Source organism: Apostichopus japonicus, chromosome 20 (assembly GCF_037975245.1).
Source record: "Apostichopus japonicus isolate 1M-3 chromosome 20, ASM3797524v1, whole genome shotgun sequence".
Taxonomy (NCBI): Eukaryota; Metazoa; Echinodermata; class Holothuroidea; order Aspidochirotida; family Stichopodidae; genus Apostichopus; species Apostichopus japonicus.
Genome location: NC_092580.1, coordinates 14,796,286 through 14,809,479, shown reverse-complemented (window position 1 = coordinate 14,809,479; position 13,194 = coordinate 14,796,286). Strand labels below are relative to the sequence as shown.

At 34.5% G+C, this 13,194-nt stretch overlaps 1 protein-coding gene across 11 annotated transcripts in view; it reads left to right on the top strand.

Annotated features, from left to right (window-relative positions):
• Window positions 1-13,194, top strand: part of LOC139962107 (neural cell adhesion molecule L1-like) — a 133,018-nt gene that overhangs the window by 46,857 nt on the left and 72,967 nt on the right. For 3 of the 11 annotated variants that reach the window (XM_071962003.1, XM_071962000.1, XM_071961997.1), the window contains exon 1: window positions 5,624-5,785. The exons of the other annotated variants lie outside the window; for them this stretch is intronic. The gene's annotated coding sequence lies outside the window, so the exon portion shown is untranslated. Of the gene's footprint in view, window positions 1-5,623; window positions 5,786-13,194 lie in introns of those variants that run through there. 11 annotated transcript variants of the gene reach the window in all.

Genomic DNA, 13,194 nt, shown 5'->3' with positions numbered 1-13,194 from the left:
CCCCTAATTAGTTGCATGAAAGAAGGACTACATTACTCAGACATATTTTAAGAGTATTGAACTAAAAGGATGTAAAGTAAAAGAAAAACTGTCCATCTTGTAGTTCCTGTTCTAGACACCATTTAGACATGATCATCCGTAAACAATCCGTCTAAAGATTTCCTTGTTCATGTAGAGAGAGATTCTGTCTACTGAATAGGTAATAAGGAGCTGCAACCAAAGAGCAGGTCTGTTCGTTAACATAATGAAATAGTTCCAGCTGATAAAAGACCTGCGTGTTTGGAACGTCTGCTAATGAGCAGGTGTATGAAGCCTGAGGCTATCACATGACACCTTAAAATGCTGTCATTAGTGTGCATGTAATCTATGTTTTGAACTCATTGGAATGTTATATTTCTATGCATTCTGCTTATCAAAATATTTCTTTTAAGGTTAAGTTATTAAAGGAGCAGATCCAGTGCACATCATGGAGGTAAATGTGAAATCCTGAAAGGATTGAATTGGCTCGAGGTCATGGGGGTTGTTTTTGTGGCATTGGAGAATAGAATTGGTACTGTAAGGAGACCATTTTAGGTGAATTTGGGGGTGACAAAAAAATGTCTAGAAGATAGATGCCTCTTGTCAAGTAATTGTAGTTCTTAAACAGCTTTGTACAGCTAATCTAGTCCTTCATGCAAGTAGTCTGTCTTCTGTCTTTCAGAGGTTGTTTTAATATCAAACAATAGAAGAAATAGGTGAGATAGGATAAAACTGGCAAGTTCTGGAAAAAAAACGAAGAAGAAAAGAAACAATGATGACATCTATGCCCTATGTTTCCCACTAATATCTTCATTGGATGAATATTCATTTTCAGTGGACCAATCCCACTGCTGTATCTTACATATGTATGTTAATGACTCTGTGTCAAGTTTCTGTTGAACAAACTGGAAATGAAATGATTGGTGGCAGATATTCTTTTGAAGGAAAGCAAATGTCTACCCCTAGGAGGTGGTAGGTCATATCTATTATGTGAATATCATAGACTAACTTTCACTTTCTTCAAAGATGTTTAGACAATGAACCAGGATTTTAATATATGATGTTAGAGCCCCTTTCCTTACATTGTTATGTCTTGAATTGTTTTGGTTATCTTTTGTATCAGGAATGTCAAAGGTTAAAAACACAGCACTGCATGGTTTAAGTTTTTGCATTGTCTACAAGCTGTAGGCACATTTCCAGTTGGGTTGCTTTTTGGCGTTTGTGAAATTTCTATGAGTCCTTCGTCTTTTTGAAAATCTTATCATATTAAAGGCTTATTTATTGCTCACAGACAACTTGTAAAATTTACAATCCTAATCCTTGACTACCTGAACGTGACTACAAGGGAACAATTGATTCTGCTGGTATATCCTTTTGTGCACGTAGGTACCTTTGTATGATTATATCTGTACGCTATGATCATCCACAAAATTACCTAGACTATACCAGCATCAGAGGGTGTAATATCATTGTACCTCATTGTACCAGTAGTCTCAATTTTATATTAGATGTGTCAAAGCGTTACAGGAGAGTATTTACAAGAGCACCTACCTATATATAAATGTTTTTAACTAGTTAGAAGCCTGGACTTAAGGATGTCCATTCTTTATAGAAGAGCATGGAGAAATTAATTTTGTCCAATATGTAATCAAAATAAATTAAAACTGTTAGCAAACTGCTTATCCACTAGAGAGCCTGTGTAAGAGAATGTGTAAAAGTAAGTTGGCCTGACGTTTCGATCCTAGCAGGATCTTATTCAAAGGCTAAATGACAAGTAACAGTAACAGAAGGGACAAAAACACACACAGAATACAGACAAACAGACATTTTCAGTGTTGTGCTGATTTTGCAAACAGGGATGTAGCAAGATAGACTTTTTAGAAGAGTGGGGGGGGGGGGGGTTGGGGAAGAGAGAAGGGTACTACAATATAAAAAAAAACTTCTAAAGGCAAGGAACAATACTGCTTTTTTTTGGTGGGTGGGGGGGCAGATATATCTTTGGGAGGTATGCCTTCTGCTCCTGTAGTCAGGCCACTGATTGCTAAGAAGTCACCAGATGGTGGTTAAATTATTTAGAGGGATGTTGCCATAGACATCCATCCCTTCATTCCCCCTTAAAAAAATTGAACTTTATGCACCGTTTTATTTGTCACTTTTGAAGATTTATAATTTCATTTGAATGTTAACGTTTAAGTTATAGGTAACATTACTTGTTTGATAAACATTTCTGATCATTTACAATAGTTGGTTCGAAGAGGTTCTGTGCTAGACAATAACAATCAATAAATCTTCCTGAACATTATTGACATAAATCATGGCTGGCCTCAAGGTTTCTGAGGGTACATGTATCTCCTCGCAGATAATGTCATTGGTGTCTCGACAGTTTTTCTCTCAATATTTCTGACCTTATAGAAAAAAAGTTCTTTCCACACATTGTAGCAATATGCCAACTGCTTTCATCATATTTCGAAGATTTCTTTAAAGATGAAATGGATGATTTTAAAACTGCTAATGGAAAGCATTACTATCCCATAACCTTCCCCCTCCCCTGCCCCCCTCCCCTGCCCCCCTCCCTCACACACACACACATTCACACTAATAGAACAAAGAAAAAAGCAACAAAACATATATGAACAAAAATAGAAACAAAAAAACAGTACTTATTGCTCGCATATATCTGTCTTTATCCAACTTTTTACAAGTCCTTTAACTTTCCAGTTTCTACCCTCTACCACTTCTGCACAATTTTGTGTGTCTTTATTGACCTAAAATGATTTACAAACAACTTTTGAGTCACGTCTGGCTGGACTATAGCTGATTGCTCTCATCGCTGAATAAAAAACATCATTAAATCTTGATGAGTCACTTGTTCAGACATGAATATTTAAAGCCGATAAGCAAAATTCATTTGTAAATCATCCTACACATTGCCACCTGAAAAAGTTTCACCCATCAAAATTTAATTCCCCAGATTGTAAATTAAATCAAACTAGAATTGTGTGTCTATGTTAATGAGGTAAAATGTAATTAAAGATGATAATGAGAGAGCTTCAGTTGAGAAGCATCCAGGCCCTTTGCTGTGGTAGAAATCAGTGGATTGATTATTTGATTCCTTCCAGGTATAAAGTAAAAGAAGAGAATGAAATAACCTTCAAGCACCATTAAAATCCACATTGCAGATGCCTGTCTTGCATAATTGCAAGGGAAAGGAGTCAACTTTTTGGAAGGGATGGATTATTAATAATTAAATGGCAGAAAAGAATGATATGAACCATGAATGGCTTATTTGTTTGATTTTTAATTCAGTTTATATTAATTTGGTGTATTTAGAATGTTAGTTGAATTTCTGATGTCAGTTTACACACACTTGCTATATACGGTCTAGAGAGCTTTGAATTGTGAACTGTGTTAAAACAGCAACATTAACTTCATCCCACTCATCCCTATTACAGGCATGATTCAGACATGGTGTGTTGACTAAGGGTTGGTGTATTCTGTGTAATTTAATGAATCAACAGTTTGATCCCTTCAAATGTACATACTTTGCACAACAGTGTCAATTTGTTACAGCCAGACCACAAACTTGTTAATCTTTAAACAGGCCTTCAAACAGTTAAATTAACTTCCTACAGGAAGTGTTCAGACCTCAAATATTTCAATTTGACAAATACCAACTGTATAAATTTTGGTGTTTTAACCAGATAACTACTGTAGATTGTTGCTGTTGCTCACTACCAAAAATGAAAACATGAAATTTGTGGTCCTTTATAAAACCCCAAAAAATTCTAGCCTATTATTGAGAATACATGCTTTTAAGTTAAGTCATAGCTTTGGTTTATTTGTCAAAGCTGATGATAAAACTTTGATCTGTAAGCTCTGTGTTACTTCATACACACATTTTATTCATTGGTTTGTCCTTATAACTCAATGAATTTTCATGAAAGGTTCAATGTTGCGATACTGTTCACATCTCCTCACTTGTATCCCCACAACTGCTCTATACTCATAGATACTGATATCAAAGAGCTTCCGTATATATTTCTTGTTCAAAGTTGTTTACTATATATTTCTATTCTATATTTTTACAACTAACTATTTAAGAATATTATGATCCTATGACCTTCTCCTTTTCATTTGAAAAAAACAATCGCTAGTATTGACTGTGAAGGATCTTAGTAAAGAGCCTATACAAAACAATAAGTTCTGCTAATGGAATTTGTATTGGTTTTGCAAAGTAAACCATGCTTAACAGCATAGTGTTTGATATATTGAAGTGAGCCTCCGCCATATACTGTGTACTGCGTACCCTTGAAATTGTATGTTACTATTCAACGTTCACGGATGAGAGCCCTCGGCAGAATAATCAATAGATGAGTGTGGAGTAGACAATGTCTGTCTAGTAAAAGAGACTTGTTTGTTTTTTTCCCTCGCAATACATTTTATGTTATCAAATGTGCAGTATTTCACATGGTTGTGTAATGATAATGTATACAGTAATCTTGCATGATTCAGAAATGCTTGTTAATGTCAATATCTTATAGAAGTGCACAGTAGTTTTCTTTCACTAGTATCATTACCAAATGGTACTAGTTGGGTCTAAAGAAGCTACTAGCTGTAATAAAAGAAAGAAAGAACGAAACAAAACAAAACAAAACAAAACATATAAAACAATATCAAATAAAATACAACAAATGGACCTTAAATTGACTATTTTTGTAGGCGGTAGAGGATATTGTGATTGTTATAACAGATATGGAGAAGAAAAATAAATCTGGAGTATAATACATGTAGTCTTGATGGTACTCATCATTTTATCCACTAACATATTCATGCAATGCTTTCTATTGATGGAAAAGACTAACATATTTTTGGTTTGTGTATAAAACTGCTTTAAGTCTACATGTGCAACTTTTGTAATATTAGCAATTCGACCATTTTGAAAATTGATATCATATGAGTTATACCCTGTCTTCCAAAACTATAAATTTTCTGCTCATTCAGTAATAACAGATCCTATGCTCATCTCAAAAAAGATCCCGGATAAATACCCCCATCAGATGGGACATAACAGTATTAAAAGAGAAACAAACAGTAAAGCTTGGAGTCTAATAATCCTTTTCTTCTGAACCATGGATCATAAGGTCATGTAACTCCCTGTCAGGACAAACACATCTATTTAAACACTGTACTGTAGTGTCTGTCCACACAGTTTTAGGTGAAAAACAATGCACAGAATCATTTTACATCTATTTATATGTTGAAGGAATTACAGAGCGATTGATGTTAAGCATGCTGATTCTCATGCTTGTCAATGTTAGACATTCATCACTTCTAAAAAATTGTAAAAACAGAATAACTATGTGAGCACAGTGCTGCTTTCTTCTCTATTTACAAATAAGTCCCAGACTTAACCTTTTTGTTTAATGTTCTATACACTCTTTTTGAAGTCAATGTGACACATAGCTCTCTCTCCCTACTCACAAAATCAAACACGAAAAAAACAACCTCTGACTAAGCCAGCCACGCAGGGAATAAATTATGAAAATATTCCCGCAGACCAGTGCGTGCTTGCATAGCCCTGCCAACTTTTACTTGCTCATTGCAGTTGCTAGCAATACTGTCAGTGGACAGAAACTGTTGGATAATAATGCACAATATGTGGATTGGGACTAATTAGTACTCACCGTAAGGCTCCACCAGACAAGTCATTCAACAACATTTTTGTGGATTTTTACTTGGATTTCTAAATCCTTTCTGTTGGAAAAAGGTAGGTGTTTATTCATAAAAGATATGAGTGTTTTTTTAAAACAGAAATGTCATTGAAATAGGCAGCCACGGCAATGAGAGTATCTATATGATTAAGAACTGTGATGTTGGATATCTTGTGCTGGAATTGGGAGTGGTTATATTCCATGCATCTGTGTGCAGCATGCACTGACTGCTGCAAGATGTGGATGGAACAGCACAGGTGTTCAATTGACAGGGAAAACTATTTTGGTGATGAGTATAAATGTTATCATAGAGTAGAACATGTTTGTTGACAAGATCATGCCAATGGAATGTTTGTATGTGTGTCATTGGTAAATGTGGGCCATGTTTTGTCATAATGATTAAAGGCATCTAGTTTTAGATGACTACATCCTTGCACCATCATCAGCATCATCACTTTATCTTGTTGCTCATATTGGAAAGACACCAAAAACCTGGAATTGACAAAATAAATAAGCAAAAATTAAAGTTTTTTGTAAACATGGAAAATACAATGCATGAATATAATAGGAAGTACAGGAATGGATAAATATTAACGTACGTTCCTAAACGATATTTCTAAATAGTTTCCAGATCTTTCTGTAGGTCTAGTCTAAGTACTTGTTTTCCGAAATAGGATTTGAAACAAAATATGTGACATCATGTGATATTATATAAACATATCATATGAAGTAATAATGAGCTTTACAAACTGAGAATTCCTTTATTTTATTGGTAGTATTTGCTATATAGTACATTTTATGCAATAGGAAATGCTGCTGTATAATCAGTTGTTAATTGAAAACTGCCAAAAAAATGAAGACATCCTAAGCCATGTGTTTGAACTTCCATGATCAGAAAGTTAATTCAATTATTTGAATTTTGAAAACTTGCTGCAGCTAATCAGAAATTTGATGTTGGTGATACTGTTACAAAATGATTTAGGGATTTTACATGAATCAGAAAGACAATAAAAAGTGTCTTGGGTCTAGTTTCATTGCTCCCTACGGAGACAAATGTGGTATGCTATAAATGTATTATTTGAGACAGATGGTAAAAATCTGACAGAATCTATCCAAATCGAGATAATTGGCGCTGAAATCTTTCATAATGTCTCCTGTACAAGCTATATAGAGGAAACTGTACAGAGAAGAGATCAGTATCTGAAATTTGAATGATAAATCCTTATGTTTGAGAAGTTAATAACTATAAATGATAACCATAAGTTCAAAAAGCAGATAATAATAAATATTTACAAAAGGGTAAGGGTCTTAAGCACTGTACCATACACTGTGTGATGCTTTTACCTTGTTCACCTTCCTTCTGTGTTCCCCCTGTTTAAAGTATCCTACTGTCATAGTAACTACCCTGAACAGCCTAGGCAAAATCAAATTAATTGTTTAATATTGTATTAGGGATGGCTGTAATTCTAAACTGCTGAACCATATCTAAACAAAAACAAAAATAACAACAAAATATATATATATTACAAAAATTCATGTCTGAATTACTTAAAAGCCACACCTAATCAAAGCCATGCATTAAACTGGATGAGTGTCATTTCCATATAACTGTTACATTATCAAGTTACTTTATACACTTTTAGAAGAGGTGGTCACTGTCAAATGCTGCTATTTAAATACATAAATAAAAGATAATTTGTTTGATATTATGCAAGAAAGCTAGCTACTGAATATTGATTCTGTTTTCAGTATTCTTACTTACTCTGTGAAAGGAAGAGAGCTGATTGATATTTTCAGATGCAGGATGACTCATCTTATTCCTTGATCCTGAGTACTTCACTGATGTTCTCTTGATGCTTTGATTACTATACAGTCATATTACATTGAACTTGTGAAATATCTGATACTGAGTAGTGTGTACTAGATCTTGGAAGGAAAAATACAGTTACTGGAAACATGTTTGAATATATCGATCACATTAGCTTGTTTCACAATGTTTGCAATAAAACGAAGAAATAAGACATTACCCTCATATGTTAAAGAAAGAAATAATAAAGTTATAACATAATTTGTGGAACACTAAATCAAGGTGTAGGGCTGTCATGTCAAATGTTTAAAAATGAAAAACAAACAAACAAGAGACAACGAACAAACATATATTACTATGAACATTAAAATTTGTGGAACACTATATTTTCTGCATGGTATGTAACAGATTACATACAAATGCCTATCCAATTTCTTGAAGATGATTTATGTACATATGGGGAGTCATGATCAAAATGATGCAAGCTTACAACCAAATGCAAGGATGCCCCATTCATGTAGCTTTAATACATCAGATCCATGATTTGATCCGGTATAAATGAGCTAGCTGGATGGAGAATGTTGTGTTTGTAGGATTTGTAGAAAGAAAAAAATGGTTAGAAATCTTACAAAACTGGGATGATTTTCAAAGAAAGTTAGTTAGACTAAACTGACTACTGTTAAGGTTCATCCGTTAGCAGTCTATTGTTGGATTCCCCGTCAAATAAAATATCATAACGAGGTGAATATTTTGAGATGAGTATTTCATGTAAGGTGTATGACTGCTTGAATTTTAGCAATTTTTGGTTTCCAATTAAAAAATTGCCATATGAGTTTTGGTCCTTTGTTTACATCCTCTGACAGTTTTCAAGATTTGATGAATCACTCTAAAACATTACTTGATAAGCATCATTTATATGTTAGCATTTTCTTCACACTTTTGGGAATTCAACTTAAAAGTTTATGAAGCCTGTCAATAATGTTTGTATGGGATTACAGAGATGCCAGATGAATTATTGTCAGACTCCTAACATGTTGTTAGCCTTAGTTATTACTTCATAGCCTTTTAATCAACCCTGCATGTTTCATATTATATATCAAAGCTATACTTTTTCCAGCGAAGGTACAGTACCATCACTTCAGTGCAGACCTATAGTAAGTATACTCTTGCACAGATGGCTTGATGACTCTGTTTATTACAGTCCAGGCAGGAATGTTTATACTTTATCTAAACATTTCTGTCCCAGCATGGAATTTCTAGTTTACTTGATCATTGCTTTTCAGTTCGCCTGAATTTTAAATTTACTGTTGGAACTGATGCAGATGTGAAAGATCGAGTTTGATCTACTGTAGCTGGTTGTATATGTCTAATACTGGTTGTCTTAATTCATGTAGTCGTGGGAGGGACTTGAGCCTGGTGGGGGTGGATGACGTACTGAAAACAAATAACAACCTTCTTTTATCATAATGCACACATGTGTGGGGGTGATCTACTTGTGATAAAGCCTGGTTATATATGGCTTATAAAATCACACCTTTATTGGTCCTTAGTTACTTTGTTTAATAGTCATTTTAGAACTTACTAATATATTAATTTAAAATTATTTTGTGCTTGACCTTGGTGTAGTAGTTCTTAAGGCCCTGAAATCCGTCTCTTATAAAATGCATGGTTCTTGTGTAAGATAAACCTGCTGTACGTCATTGGACTTGACAGTGGACATTGGACATGACAGTGTTTCCTAATAGATTCTGTTCAATTGGTTTCTTGTCTGGGCTCTGAAGTTAACAGATTAAAAGCTACTGTAATAAGTGATGTGTATGTGTTTGAGTGAAAGAATTAATCTACAAGATTTTCGAAGTGTCGTCTTTTAACAATGCTATTTTGAAAAAAAAAGTTGGGTCCATACTTTTCTTGTGTTATAGGATTTTACAGAGCACTACGAAAAACACCATACAGGCTTATTTAAATGTACATGCACACTGCTTTGCTTGGGTTGGCTAATTAAAACGGTTTTATTGTAAAATGTGCTGCAGTGCATTTGTGTACTATTTTGAAAATAACCATATACCTGTACAATAGATTCTTCCACTGAACATTAACCTCATTTTCCACTAAAATCCTGGGGAATACACAGACAGGTGCTTGCTTTAACACAGGGACTTACTATGTAGTTCATGGTTTGCTTCAGGGAAGTTGTGTCCCAGATTTGGCTATAAAATTGTCATAATTACATTGTTGCTGGCATTAGCTATCTATAATCCAAATTTAAAACCATCAGATTGCCTGAGGAAATGGTCAAGTTTGGAACCTGACACCAAACTTTGTCTACAGTTTTGTGTTTAGTTTCTCACTATACAGTGGCTGGATTCATTGCATGAGGATGATAGACTTGATTGTGGGCTTCACAAATGGCAGGAAATAATACTGGTAATAATAATATTTACCATGTGTATTAACTAGATGGTCAAATTTGAGCTTTGTTGCTTTTGCCTCATATCTAGTTTATATATTCATTTTATTTCCTGCCTAAACTAAACAGACCTTGAAATTCAGCCTTTTTACTGGCTAAATGCCAGTGAAATTTTGCCAATAGCCAGTAGAGGGAAAAAAAGGGCACTGAAGTTTTTTGGGGCGTAGTGTTGCTTTTAGAATGTACAAATGAGAATTGATATTAGTCAATAGATTTTTTAATCACTGGCATAGTTTAGCAATGAGGTGGCTAAAATTGTGAAATTCTAGGTTTGCATTATAGTTAAGATATGTTTCATAAGTTACAAATGATAAAATAATACTATACAATAGTAGATATTGGTTATATCACAATGAGTTTGTGAATTTGATATCGTTTTCTAAGAAAGATACACTCATGATTAGAGCCTTGTACTTTTATTAAGTTCATAGTGATGGAGTGCTGAAAGTTTTGACATGAGTGGCTTGACATGAGTGGGTTGACGTTTATAACTGATTATGAAATTTTTCTTGTGATAATGTAACTTGCCATGATAGGTGCATATCAGCAGGAAGCAAGATCATACTAGGTTTAAAGAGTCAGTTATAATCTTTATCCTCCTCTTCTTCACTGACCCCCTTCCCTCCCCTCCCCTCCCCTGCCCCTCTCTCTCCCAAATCCTCCACCTTTTCCAACATTGCAGTCTCCATTTCCCTCTAGTAACAACAAGAATAAAAAGACTGAAAAAATATCTTCTATCTTACATTATGTGAAACTCATTATTATGCAGCCTTTAGTTGGACTGAGTTCTATCATTACTGCAGTGTACAGCTGGGTGTGACAATCCTTTGAAGCATCCTACACTGCAAATATCCACATCATAGGCATCTAATATGTCATGGGAAATAGAACCCTGGCACTTGTGATGGATGAGGTTGTTATTGGCAAGTCCAAAGGTTGGGGCAATGGGGCTTGCGCCAATAGTGTATATATACAGCATTAAAGCTGGTCTGTAAAAAGAAAGCCTTATTGACATTTCGGAAGTGAAAGAAATACAACCATCATTGTTCTTGGCCTAACCTTTGTTTACCTATGGTGCCATTATGGAATAAGTGGGCATGGGAATTGGTCAAATAGGACCAAAGTTGAATAATATTACAATGTCTGGGTTTGACCCTTGATATTGCATTGAAATCCAACTTGTAAAATACATAATTGTTATTATTCAGAATAATTTTAAAAGACAAGATCGAAAGAAGAATCGGAGCCTCAGGAAAAATACCAAAAAACACACTGATGATGCACATGACCATATATATATGTGCCTATGTACACACATACATGTGCAAAGGTAGCAAGCCAAGACAAACAAACAAACAATGAATGAAGGTTCTTTTTTATTAAATAACATTGATGTATTCTTGTTTGCTTTCAAAAGATGATGATAATACTCAAAATAAAAAGAAAAGGAACGAAAAAATGGTGAAAAGCGAACTACTTGCCATGCAGAAACGACTGGAATATTGGCTTGTTTTATATTCACAGCTATTTCTCCATGTTGTTTAGAATGTCTTTATCTCTGTGATTAATTATTACATGTTATACATGTTCTGCATGCAGTCCTTATCTTTCATCATCTTCTTTTTTTTTTTTGTGTCTGTGAAACTATTCAAGGATTCCTGAAGCAAAGAGAGATTTAAGATCCCCTTAGTCCTACTATCATGTAACTTCCATGCCCTTTGACATTCCACATACCCTTGGGTAAGATGACACAGAGTTTTTTCATCAAATGTGTCAGAGGAAATGACAAACTGGAAAACATTCAACAATAGAACTGTTAGCTTGAGCTGACAGGTATATATGTATAGATGTCAGACATAGATAGATGTACCATACATGCTTCTCACATCCTAGTGGATTGAGTATGCTACAAAATACCAGAGACATGAATATGGTCTGAAATATTTAAAAAGAAAAGTATTGTCAAAGGTGAAATAGTCCTTTTAGATGACAGTTGATCAATTTTAAAAGTCTTTATCATATCATTATGTGCCATCTACATTGGATCTCGATTGCAACGTTCATCATACACTCCTATATAGCATATTCCTTTTTTTCCCTTTTTGTTTCTTTCACTTTGCATATTACAATTCCTTTTTCTTATTGACGAATAACAATGTAAGAAAAAAGTATGGAGAATTTGAATAAAAAGCAAAGCTTGTACAAAACAGATCCACCAAAAGAAAAAAGAAAAGAAAATAGGAGAAAAAAGAGGAGAGGGAGAAAGAATGAAAAGGAGAAGAAAAGAAAAGCATGTCACATGTACAGGGTAGACATAATCTTAACTAACGAAGATAAGAGTGCTTGAACATATGCACTGTGTTAAAGTTCAACATTGGATTTTACAGCAAGGGCTGGCTCAGGAGCTTAAGGAGCAGGTGAGGTCATTGAAAACGCCTCCCAAGTAGTAGGGGAGTCTCAGAGTCCTACCTCAGCAAAAATTGAAGAAAAGATGAGGTAAACATTTGTCACTTTAATTCACCAAACTCTGAGCAGAAGTAATAATATTGGGAATATACTTTGGGTTTAGGAAGTTTAAAACTGGAGCATTTAATTTGTGGGACACAATTTGTTTGTCATTAGTTGAGGCAGATAATTAGGAATAATAATTATTGACATGATTAATGCATTGTCGCATTGCTGCCTTGCTTACAACCAATAATCATGAATAACAATGATAATAGTAATTGCTGTTGTTTTTTCTGGGACAAATTAGTATGACAAGCTTTGCACATCCCACAATTCAGGCTGGTCTTGGATTCCCAATACCTTATTTACCTTGAAAGGAAGTCAATATTCGACTGGCAACAAACCGTACTGTGTGCAGAATGTGCACGCATGCACTGCAACGTGTACTAGAACTAGTTATAGGTCTACATGGGCATCAAGGTAATAAATAAACATGACAGTCCAATACATTTATCTTACGACAAAAGTTTATATTGTATCAACATTTGTTTTGTATGGCATTATATTGCAGTGTATGGTATCGCATGTGGTGCGAAATAGTTTCATGTATTATAATGACATACACAATAGAAAAGAAAAAAGAAAGAAAGAAGGATGGAAGGAAAGAAAGGAGAGGGGCCATCATAACCCTTTAGGCATACATCTGTTTCTGTTCCGTGGAGGAATGAAATTTAGCTTGT